At 40.2% G+C, this 12,091-nt stretch overlaps 1 protein-coding gene across 1 annotated transcript in view; it reads left to right on the top strand.

The window, feature by feature from the left end:
- The window catches only part of NSMCE2 (NSE2 SUMO ligase component of SMC5/6 complex), a 185,863-nt gene that overhangs the window by 98,766 nt on the left and 75,006 nt on the right, over window positions 1-12,091 (top strand). The window lies entirely within an intron of this gene.

Genomic DNA, 12,091 nt, shown 5'->3' with positions numbered 1-12,091 from the left:
GTGTCGTTCTCCCACAACACACACATACTTGGATTTCAACATAAACTGATAGCTCAAGTATTGCGGGAATCATAGATTAATGATTTACACAATTGAAAGCTGAGACGCTGGGGGCTTTCATAAAGCAGTGTTTTTCAACTTGCAATCCTGGTCGCTGATCCAAAGCCCATTGAACTCAGTGGAAGGACTCTCCTATTGACTTCTATGGGCTTTGGATCGGTCCCCTAGAAAGACTTATGGAGTGAGAGGATGATGATATTGAATTGTAGGTCTGATCGCTCAAGACTTGTCTGGAGTAGAGATGAATGCTGTGCATTATTTGAAAATTGAGACCCCAAGTTCTCCAGTGGTGTGTGACGTTTGTTTCCCATCCTTATGATTTACAAGATATTGGGCTTCAGAACCATCATTGGTCTATCAGCCTATCTGTGCTCTTGGGACTGAATATAGCAAGACGCAGACCACAACCAGTGTAACCTTCAGTTCCTGCATAATCATCAAATTATTTCTGCCCCGCCATTACGTTGTAATTCCAGATTTCCAGGTGTTAGTTTCTGAATCACAAAGAGCTTGATAATAGAAACTGGATTTGTTTCCCACCCTGTAATTGGCTGTAGATTGCCTGCCTAAATATATTTTATCTATGGCCAAGTGACCAAGTATTAACCAGTAGAACTATTAAACATCACCCAAATTAATCAAGCATAATAGGAATGGCTGGTTTTTTTTTTTATAGGAGGGGAATATTTTATTGTTGCTGTTGCCTGAAACCCAGTTGATGTTTCTCTTAATAGCCATTAGGATTTTTGTTTTGGTTGTTCACTGAAGACAAATTAAGAGGGTGCCAGCAGATGTTGATGTTGGATGGACCAGTGTGCTCTGTACGTGGACTATTGATCAGTTGTGGCAGTTTGGGAGCAGTCGCACACATGTTGGTTTTGATCCGGTGTTCCATCACGTTTGAGCCTATCACAATGTTTAGAATAATCCGAAAGGTTGAACGGAAAAACATTAGATGAACTTTACAGGCAAACTTGAGTACACTCTAATGATCCTACATTAAAGTAAACACACTGGAACCTCTCTCTTGCTCGTTCGCTCTCTCTCTGTGTTATCAAAAGGAAAACTAAATGCCTCTTTATGGCTGAGAATATAAGTGTATCAGAGATGGGAAATGCAAGTTATACTCCACAAAGCAACCACAACTCTGCTGCCTTGTGCACCTGTCCATAGCATGCACATATCCATGCCATCTCTTGTTCATGAACACCCTCCCTGAAGTGGACTGTAAAGCTAATATTCCTTCTTGCTTCTGTGTTTCCTTAAGAACCACTTTTGCCATAGAGCCTACAGGACATTGCCAAATGATAATGGTTAGGTAGAGAGCCAGCAGGGATTGTTCATATTCAATTTATATATAGAATTTCTATAATTTAATGGAATAATGATTTGGAACCATCAAACTGTGCATTAGCTAATCGTGTAGCCATGCGATCTTATTGCTGATACTCTTGTCCTTCACCCTCTTTCTCTCCTATTGTTTGTTACCCTCACATGTCACTTGTCTTAACCCCCGCCCCCCCCCAAAAAAACCCCTGAATCTGCAAGCACATGAGTTGAACTCATTGAGACTACTCATGTGCTTAAAGTTAGGCACATGTCTAGATTTTTGTAGGCTCAGAGGCTAAGAATGTAAACTCTTTGGGGCAGAGACTGTGTTTGCCTATGTGTTTGTACAGTACCTAGCACAATCAGGTCTTGATCCTGATAGGAACCTCTGGGCACAACTGGACTATAATCAGTAAATATTAATAGTATTCTAAAATGTAAGATTGGACCTATAGAATAGTGTCAGAATCTACCTAAGTGCAGTACCTGTGCACTGGGACCTAAGCCAGTGTGTCTAGAGAAGGAATGAGCACAGGGATGGGAGTCAAGAAGTTCTGAGTTATAATCCCAGCTCTGTTGCTGATTTGGGGCCTAATTCAAAAATCACTGAGGTAAGGGGCAACACTCCCATTGGTTTCAATAGGGCGTTAGATGAGGCCTATTGAGCACCGTGGACATACTAAGTATTGTTGTTAGAATTATTTGAGGGGGTCAACAAGCATGTGAACATGGGGGATCCAGTGGATATAGTGTACTTAGATTTTCAGAAAGCCTTTGCCAAGGTCCCTCACCAAAGGCTCTTAAGCAAAGTAAGCTGTCATGGGATAAGAGGGAAGGTCCTCTAAGGTAGCTAAAAGATTGGAAACAAAGGGTAGGAATAAATAGTCAGTTTTCAGAATGGAGAGAGGTATTTCTTCACACAACGCACATTCAACCTGTGGAACTCTTTGCTGGATGGATGTTGTGAAGGCCAAGACTATAACAGGGATCAAAAAAGAACTAGATAAATTCATTGAGGATAGGTCCATCAATGGCTATTAGCCAGGATGGGCAGGGATGGTGTCCCTAGCCTCTGTTTGCCAGAAGCTGGGAATGAGCAACAGGGAATGGATCACTTGATGATTACCTGTCTGTTCATTCCCTCTTGGGTACCTGGGATTGGCCACTGTCGGAAGACAAGATACTGGGCTAGATGGACCTTTGGTCTGACCCAGTATGGCCATTCTTATGCTCTTATGTTCTTATGGTTAATTTAGCAACAAATTAGAAGATCTGGTGAATTCTCTCTCGTTCTAAGGTATGATCTGATATTGAATCTGTAGTACAATGTGTAAGTATTCTTTAACATGTACTTGTAATATAAATGACTACAAATGACTTTGCATTTGCAAAAGGGTAGTGTTAAGGTTGTACATGGATCCTGAACTGCAGCTTCACTGCTGATTGCTTAGCCATGCAACTTGATCAACACTTTCAATAAAGCTTTTGGTATGGAATTTCCTGGATTATAAAAAAGAAAGAAAGAAGAAAGCAAGAAAAGTATAAAAAGGAGATAATTTCTGTTGGGTTTTCAAAAACTCCAGAACTATTTGGCTAGGCACCACTGGACCATGAGGTACCATGCACTTCAGAAAATTCTGCAAGAAAGAGACCCTTTCCTGTGAATCTTTGGAGCTTGTCAGATGGGTAAAGTGCAATAAACCCTCCACAGCAGCAGAGGTGATAGGGTGCCTCAAAGCAGGATTCCTTACTGCATATCTTTCAGACTGCAGGTTCTCTCCCTCAACCCCTTGTTCAGCACTGTGCAGCTAAGTTAGGCATGCATGACCAGGTGCACAGTGATGCATTCCTTAGCTGCACGTTGCAAAAGCTTAGTGAAGAATGCTGCAAAATATACTGTGCATGCATGACAAGTGATTTTCAAAGATGCCTAAGTCCCTTTTTCAAAATTGACTTAGATTCTTAAGAGAGACAAAGGTAGATATGTACCACCTTCTGTTGGTTTAAGGAACAAACTTTTGAGCTACACAGAGCTCTTCCTCAGGTCCCTTAGATTCTTAAGTCACACAATCATGACTTAGTGTCCTAGGTCACTTAGGCACTTTTGAAAAATGCACCTGAAGTTAAATCCAAACCAATTATAACTGGAGCACTGCTAAGCACTTCCATCACTGAAGACTATTTCATCTTTCTACTCTTAGCTGCTTAGGTTGTCGAGCAGTTTAAAAAGAAAATACAATTATTTCTTTTATTATGGCAAAATTACATTTTTTACCATTTCCCCCTCTCAAAAATGGCTGAGTTGTCAGTGTTCAAATGTTTAAAAGAAATCACTTTTGGACACAGATGAATTGTGGAAAATGTAATAAAGTGTGGAAATTTCAGGAGGTTCTAAATGACTGCAAATGGGGTTAGTAAGAAAACTGCTCTACAGCCTTAACTATAGATATGACTCCCACTATAATGTATACCCGTCTCGATTCTTCAAAGTGCTGAGTGAGTGATCTGTCCCTGATTCAGTGAAATACTTAAGCACATGCTTAACTTTAAGCACATGAGTAGACACCTTGAAATAAATGGGATTACGCATGTGCTTGAATGTTTTGCTTGCTTGTGATGAGAGCTCAGCCCCTTGCAGGATTGACCCCAAGGGGACTAAGTCATGGTTACTTTGGAATCATAACTTTGCATTTTGTGTCTCTTGTATGTTGTTAAAATCTCAACTACTGTATAATATTGCACTAAAGTAGCCTTTTCATTTGATGCCAGTGTATATCAAAGGCACCCTCTGGAATGCCATATGAGATTTTACCTGCCTTTAAGGAAGATAACAATGAAGACCTTATTTAATTGAGAGTGTTAATTTAATGCTGATCGTTCCTAGAAGGGATAATCAGGAGGTACAATCTGTACCTCTGTGACCTATGTTACTCATGTTATTAACTTTTATCGTTCTAAGCTTATTTAGTATCCCATTTAATGTTCAAAAGATGCCAAGTTTCATAGGTGTTTATAGAAGCTGGTAGCATGCACTTTAGAATTCTAGCCGCTACATTTCACGCACGCACAGAACAAAAGCAAAACTTCCGTATTCATTTTGTAGAAAACATTAAGACTGAAGTGAATGACAAAATACTGCTGCCAGTGCTGGGGTCTGCCAGCCAATTTAAGGAGTGCATTTGGAAGGATGGGAGAGATAAAATGTTGCTGGTAGGGTAACACATCATTTTTAGATGCGCTATTGGTTTTGGCATTCTTTTCTCCGAGCAAAATAAGCAATGGGATATAGTTTGGAATGTAGCAACATAGCATTTGTAATGAACCTCCCTGCCCTCTCCACAGGCAGAAATCTGCTTCGGAAGCTTTGGAAGGAAAGAGTTGATAGCAGAGTTGACATTTTGCTAAGATAGATTCATGGCCAATATAAACAAGGAGGTATTTTCAAAAGATACAGTTTTAATTGTAGCCGTTCAAATAAGGATGCCAAGGAATCAAGTTGTCTGATGTTTTTATTTCCAAATCATGCATTTAGCAGGATTTGTAATTTAGAATTTTTTCTTTTAAATTCAATTTTGGATAGTAAAAAAAATGCTATGTAAGGAACTCCCTTTAGATTAATAAAACAGGAAGTAAATGGATTTGCCTCTGATATGATAAGGAAACAAGCACTAACACAATATACTGCAGATTGATAAGTATCATCTGAATAATCCTCACAACACTCTAGGGGGGTAGGTAGATAACTATTATTATCTCAATTTAGCCGATGAGAGACTTGAGGCACATGGGTGAAGCTAGTTGCCCAAAGCCATACAACTCACTGGCAGACCTGGGATTGCATTTTGGCAGTTCTTAACGTCCAGATCTGTGCTTATTTCTCTTCTCTTTAGTCTCAGCCATCTTGGCATTAAAGCAGTTCAAAAAGAAGGTTGCAGTCTTTTTAAAAAAATACTTTTATTCTTATAATTATAATGGGGAAAGTATAATTTTAATTAATTACATGGAGACCAATTATGGGAAGTTTCAGCTCAAAAGGTGAAAGTTATAAGTGATTAAAAAAGGGCTTAGAATGGATATTGCTATGACAGTCTGTGCTGAACATGACCTGAGGTTTTGGTCTCAGTAAAATTCCTAGTGGCAGGTCATCATAATATATCAAAGAGAAAAAGAATGGTCTAGTGGTTAGAGAGCTAGTCTGGGACCTGAGACACCCAAGTTCAATTGCTTGCTCTGCCACAGACCTCCTGTATGACTTTGGGTAAGTCATTTAGTCTTTCAGTGCCTCAGTTCCCCATCTGTAAAATGGGGATAATAGTACTTCTTACCTCACAGGGTTGTTGTTGTTAGGGTAAACACATTAAAGATTATGAGATGCTCAGATACTACACTAACGAGGGCCATGGAGGTATCTAAGATAGATGCCTGAATCACAAAATTACCATCATAGTTGGCAATCTCAGCTGAAAGGCCAAAGACAGAATGAACTATGGACTCTGAACTCTCCTGACACCCTCTGAGGTGGTCCTTCCAGGTCACAGCTGAAGTACATTGGCAGGATATCTCAGGAAAACAAGCAGCAGTGAGTTTACTCATACGCTACATACTTGGTGGATTAACAGAAAACTTCAGTCTCAAGGTTGTCAGACTGGCACTGAATACATATGAAGAGGAAAAAAAGCATTTGAGTGAGTAGGTGTTTTATACTGAGAATAAATGGTTCAGCCTTCAGTGTACAGTAAAAATGTCTTATTTATGAATTGCTTGGAAGCTTTTCTGTTCTCTGTTGGCCTTAGCTTTTCTTTAGAAGTTAGGTAACTGCTGGTGGCCATCACAGCATTAAATAATATTTTTGCTCATCGTTTCAGTCTGTTCCCATATTTCTTGATGACACAGTAATCCATGTAAACAATTCACAGAATTACAAAAAATCACATCATGTCTTATAAATTTCAGATAAGTAATATACATATCAATGATCACTGCAGTTTACATCTAAATTTCTGAAAACTTTAGGAGATTGCAAAGACTGACCATTTGGGTAATATCATGTTTCACATAAAGCACAAGGAACATGTGATTTCTGGTCCTCAAAAGCATGACAAACTACATCAAAAAGATTTTCTGTTCACTCTTGAGGTGTTTGGGTTTTTTTACTCTTTTTCTGGAAAATTAAACATTTTCTTTTTGATTAAATTCTAAGTGGTTGAAGAAAATATTTTGGCCCTTTCTGCCTAATCAGTATAATTTTGTATTCCATTCTCAAAGGCAGAGAGAAGGAGAAATGGGGGCCTTGATGACAGCAGAGGCAGAGAGAGGTTGAGATGCATGGAGGTAAAAAAAAGAGAAAATAGCAGAAGGGAGAGAAAATGAGAGAAGAAGAGAAGTGAGTGACTGATAGAAAGAAATAACCAGTTTAGTATTAATTATTTTGTAGCACTCAGAAGTGTGGTAGAGGCTTCACAGCAAATTTAGAACGATGCATTTCCTACCTAAAGAGCTTACTGTCTAAATTTTAGACACGATGAAATGTACACGGGTGACAAATTGTAAGGAGAGAATGGACCAGAGAAGAATAGGGACACAGTACCTCAGTGTTGTTTTATTCAGTTTAGATGTGCATTTCTTAGCAGTTCAAATAAAGGACTAAAGAAATTGATGATGATGGTGGAAAATCAAGAAAACATCCATGCAGCTGTAAGGTTAATGAACTGTATTTTATTTGGCTGCTTGGAAAGATGCCTCTCTTCCCAACGGGGTCTTGGCTTTCTTTTTATCCCTCTTACGGCTGTGTGATCACTTTGACACCTTTATGTTTTGGGCTCTATGCCCCCAATATGGCAAGGGAGTGTGAAGAAGATGCAGGAGCTCCATTGCAGCCAAGCATTTGTGCTGAGCGGGTTGGCGGGTAGTGATCGATTTATTGGGGATCGATTTATCGCGACTCGTCTAGATGCAATAAATCGATCCCCGAACTGCTGCCTGTACTCCACCTTGGCAGGAGGAGTAAGCGGAGTTGACGGGGGAGCCTCCGCGGTCGACTCATCGCCATGAGGACGGCCAGGTAAGTCAAAGTAAGATACCTCAGCTACGCAAATATCTTGGTTCGAACCCCCGCCCTAGTGTAGCCCAGGCCTAAGGCCAAGCAGACCAAACGATGATCTATTAGCATTAGTCAGCAGGACTCCCTGTGGCAATTTCACAGAAACTGAGTTTACTGAAAGGAAAATTTTTATATATTTACAGTACATTAAACATATTATCTTCCTTATAGACCACAGTGTATCTTTCAGAACAATTCCAAGCTGTTCAGCCAATGCACATTGGGCCCAATGCTCAGCTAGTGTAAATTGGTGTAGTTCCACTGAAGTCACCAGAATGTCACTGATTTACACCAGGTAAAGATCTGGCCCACTATATTTAGAACACACAGTAAGCTTAATAAACATCCTTTAATTCCTTATGAGAAATAGTTACCCTGCATTTGCATTGGCCATTTAACACAGATTTTAATATTTCAGTGGTTTCATTTCCCTCTTGAAAGTGTCAGAAATGAGTAAATTATAGTAAAGAATGCGTTCTTTCCAACTTAATATTTTATCAAGGGTGAAATGCATCTAAGATCAGTGAAGTTATTTTTCTTTGCTATAATTTGGTTACTTCTTTTCTCTTAATATATGATTAAATATGTTTCTCCTTCCCCAAACGCACAATCTGAAGCTTTATGGACCTAATCCAAAACACACTGAAGACAATGGGAGTCTTTCCATTGACTTCATTGGCTTGTGATCACACCCTATATGCCAAGTTCTGGTACAAAGTGAATTTTTTGACTGATTTAAATCAAACAAAAAACTAGGAAAAGAATTCCCCGTGTGCCAGCATACCATATGCGTGTCAGGCTTCAGGAACAGAAAGAGAGGCTTTTCACTGAGGGAAGACCAATGCCAGCCTGATTGTTTTATCAGACTCAACCCATCAAATAATAATTGCTATAGCTGAAGTCTAATGAATAAAGAACTGTATTAAAAGGCAAAACAAGAATGTTTTTCAAGACACAATCTAGGTAATTGTTCAGCAACTCCATTATTACGGTAGGCAAAGTAAACTATCCGCCTACCTTACGGTTTTCTGTAGCGCCCATCGCTACAGTTCTTGCTTATCCCTGCAACTCAGATAAAACCTTCCCCCGCCCGCAACAAGCTTTTAGCGTGATATGTTCTATGATGGGGATAGAACATATCATGTAGGATAGCTCAGTGGTTTGAGCATTGGCCTGCTAACCCCCGGATTGTGAGTTCAATCCTTGAGGGGGCCATTTAGGGATCTGGGGCAAAAATTGGGGATTGGTCCTGCTTTGAGCAGGGGGTTGGACTAGATGATCTCCTAAGGTCCCTTTGAACCCTGAGATTCTATGATTCTATATAAGTCCAATACAGCTGGGCTCAGATCCTGCAAACACTGACTGAGTAATGTCATGCATGTGAGTAGTCCTACTGAAGTTACTCACCTTCATAAGTGTAGTATCTGGGCCGTGGTTTATGAAGACATTTTCCAGACCCTGTGCACTCCCTTTACCACTTCCCTCATTTTACCCACCTGCTCCCCACTCTGAATCAGCATCCTTCCTGGTCCTTCTACAGCTGCTTTTCCTTTTCAGATGACCAGCCTGCCTCCTAATCTTCTCTTCAGCTTTCTCTCTGGTAGCTCCTCCTTAGGGAAACCTTATGCCATAGAAGATGGTATTATTGTAGGCAAATACATAATACAGTTGTCTGGGTCTGAATATTTTTTTATTGATTTCACTTGCTTTTTGGTGCAGAATCATTGATGTGACAGTAAGCTAGGCAGGTCTGATTATAACAGGTAGGAAAAGCAACAATCTAGAGGAAAGTAGTAGTTATACAATACTAACAGTATTTTCATGGTGCTGTAAAAAGTACTGTTAGTGGTATGCTGGCTTTACATTTTTGCTAGAGATGGAAAAACTAGTAGCTGAGGGAGTCATGACACCCAGTGTTTCAAACTTCAGTTGTAAATGAAAGAGGAGCTTTTCCATATCATTTATTTGGCTTAATTCTTGTGCCTAATGGCTGCATATATACCATAAACATTGTGAAGGAGCAACCATGGAAACACTTGTTTTGTTGCGTTGCTAAATTTACTCTGGGTTGAATATTAACACAGTGCCTGGCAGTACTTTAAAAGCAAAAATAGCTTAAGCGTGACTCACTATGAGTCATTTACTGCGAGCCCTGCTATATTGCCTAGAGCTTGACATTGAACAAGTTGGCAGCCTGTATTGCTACATTTTTTTTCTAGGAACTCTGAACACATTTCATTCTTTTGAATTCTCTTGTGCAACAATATTAAACACAGAAATGTGTTTGTTTTCCTTTCAAAGTCAAATGAATCAGAAGATGGGGAAACAAAAGAGTATTTTTCTTGGCGATTCTCGAAAAGTTGGATTCTGAGAATTATCCTTTAGCTACAAGAACAAAATGATTGCATGTATGTTAAAAGTTAATATCACTTTGCCCAGGTTATGTGTAACATATACTTTCAACATTTTAACCTCTGTTGAAGGTACTGTCCAAACTATGCTTTTTTTTTTTTTGAGAATATTTTGTTTTGAGACTGAGTAGCTGTGTCGCTTAAAAACCTCTTTTCTTTTGCTGGCAAAGGTTTTATAATGGGAAGTTTGTCAACTCTAAGAGGCTGACAAAACCGTCAACAGTATTCCTATTGGCCTCTGTATTTCATAGGCACACCCTAAGTGGGACAGTTGGTATCTGACAGCAGGAAAGTGAATAGCTTGCTCGCTAACTGTGGGAAAGCCTACAAACGATCAGCTGATGTCAGTCAGATGGATGGGGTGGTGATTGCTGGCTGAAAGCAAAAAAAAACTTTGCTGAGGCAACGATGACACGATATCCTGAAATATACTGGAAGGGCCAAATTCTGCTCTCAGTTACACCAGATTTAGGTGCTTTAAAGGGCATTTCTCATGGAAATGGATAATAAAATGTCGAACTAATGAATAATTTTCACTAAGCAAGTTTTTAAAATCATTACTTTTTTTTTTTTTTTTGGTGGGTGGGAATTCCCTCATGGAAAAATCACTTTTTGTCATTGACACATAATCCTTTGCAACTTTTTAAAGTAGACACCAGAAACCATGTTAAAATAGAAATAAAGTCCTATCAGGATACAAAAGTAAGGGCATGTCTACACTACAGACTTAATCCACCTATGTTAGGTGGACTTACAGCCACCACAGTGATTGATGTTCACATATCCTCCTCCTGTCAGTGGTGTGTGTCATCACCAGGAGCGCTTCCACCCACTGAAAGGGGCAATGTTGGGGGATGAGAGCCAGGGCTCTCAGCTCCATGCAGCTCCCTGCTGGGAGCCCAGCTCCCCTCTGGGCTTTCAGCTCCCTCCTCCCAGTTGGGAGCGAGGGCAGCTGCCCTGGCTTCTTGCCTCCTTATTTCCCTTGGGAATGGGGGCAGCTGCCCAGGCTTCTCGACTCCCTGAGTAGGGAGCAGGGAGGTGGGCAGACTCAGGACGCTTTGGAGCGTGGAGCCGGTGGCAACTTTGCTTTAGCTGCCCAGCTTTCAGCCAACAGCTGATGTAGGTATCCCAGTGTCTAAACAGATACTGCATCGCCCTAACTGCACTGACCATGATTTCTGTTGAAAGTATTTACCTTAGAAATCTCTCATAACGAATCAGAAGACGGAGATAGAAAAGGCCTTTAAAGCTTAACAGTGACATCATAACCAGTGTCTTGATAAAAATTTGTTGTTATGCAATAGATTTAGCATAAAAATACTACGTTATAAATACTGGCCTCACATAACAGTGCTGGAAAGTCTCAGTAAACTTGCTTAAAACTTATCAGAGAATCAGAGAAATATAGGGCGGGACCTCGAGACTTCATCCCTCTAAAATGAGGCAGGACCAAGTGTACCTAGATGACCTCTGACAGGTGTTTGTCCAAGTTGTTCTTAGTAATCTCCAATAATGATGATTCCACAACCTGCCTTGTTAACATATTCCAGGACTTCATTATCCTTACCTTGTAGTATAACTTTACAAATGGTGGTCCAGTGGATTTACTGAAATCCGTACAAAGCCTGTTGCCAAGGCCATGATTAGCTACAGCAGTCCACAGTATTTCCCTATCTCTAAAATAAGAAACAATTGTGCTGTCTCAAGTAGTGTGGAGTGGGCACTGTTTCTTCTGCAAATGTTAACTAATCAATGGCAAAATGGTGACCACTGAAGTTTTGGTAGTTACTCAAGTTGCATGCCCTTTAACAACCTTTTCAAAGTTAACGTATATATACTGTACCTCAGCTACAACTCCAGACTCATGCAGAATACAGAAATGTGCTAATTCATATTAAGAATGAGATTGTGGCTTTTAAGACACAACTATATGGAGGAGGCAGTGCAAAGCCTTGCAGCTCTGAGAGGATCCCCAGAAGGATTGAGCCTTCCTGAAAAATGGTCTCTCCATACACGTGATACATTCAGTTGGAGTGAATTGCTTCCACACACAGTAAGGAGTGGGAACAGGATCAGGGAGTCAGCACACCAGATCACAGGATGAGCAGGGACTCTGGTGTACGCCCCTTGTTCAGAGGCACAAAAAGCTTTGTGTTCACCTCTCTGTCCCTCGGCAGCTAAACACAAGCTA

Source organism: Eretmochelys imbricata, chromosome 2 (assembly GCF_965152235.1).
Source record: "Eretmochelys imbricata isolate rEreImb1 chromosome 2, rEreImb1.hap1, whole genome shotgun sequence".
Lineage (NCBI taxonomy): Eukaryota > Metazoa > Chordata > Testudines > Cheloniidae > Eretmochelys > Eretmochelys imbricata.
Note: the sequence above shows the minus strand (reverse complement) of the source record. Positions and strands in the feature narration are given on the sequence as shown.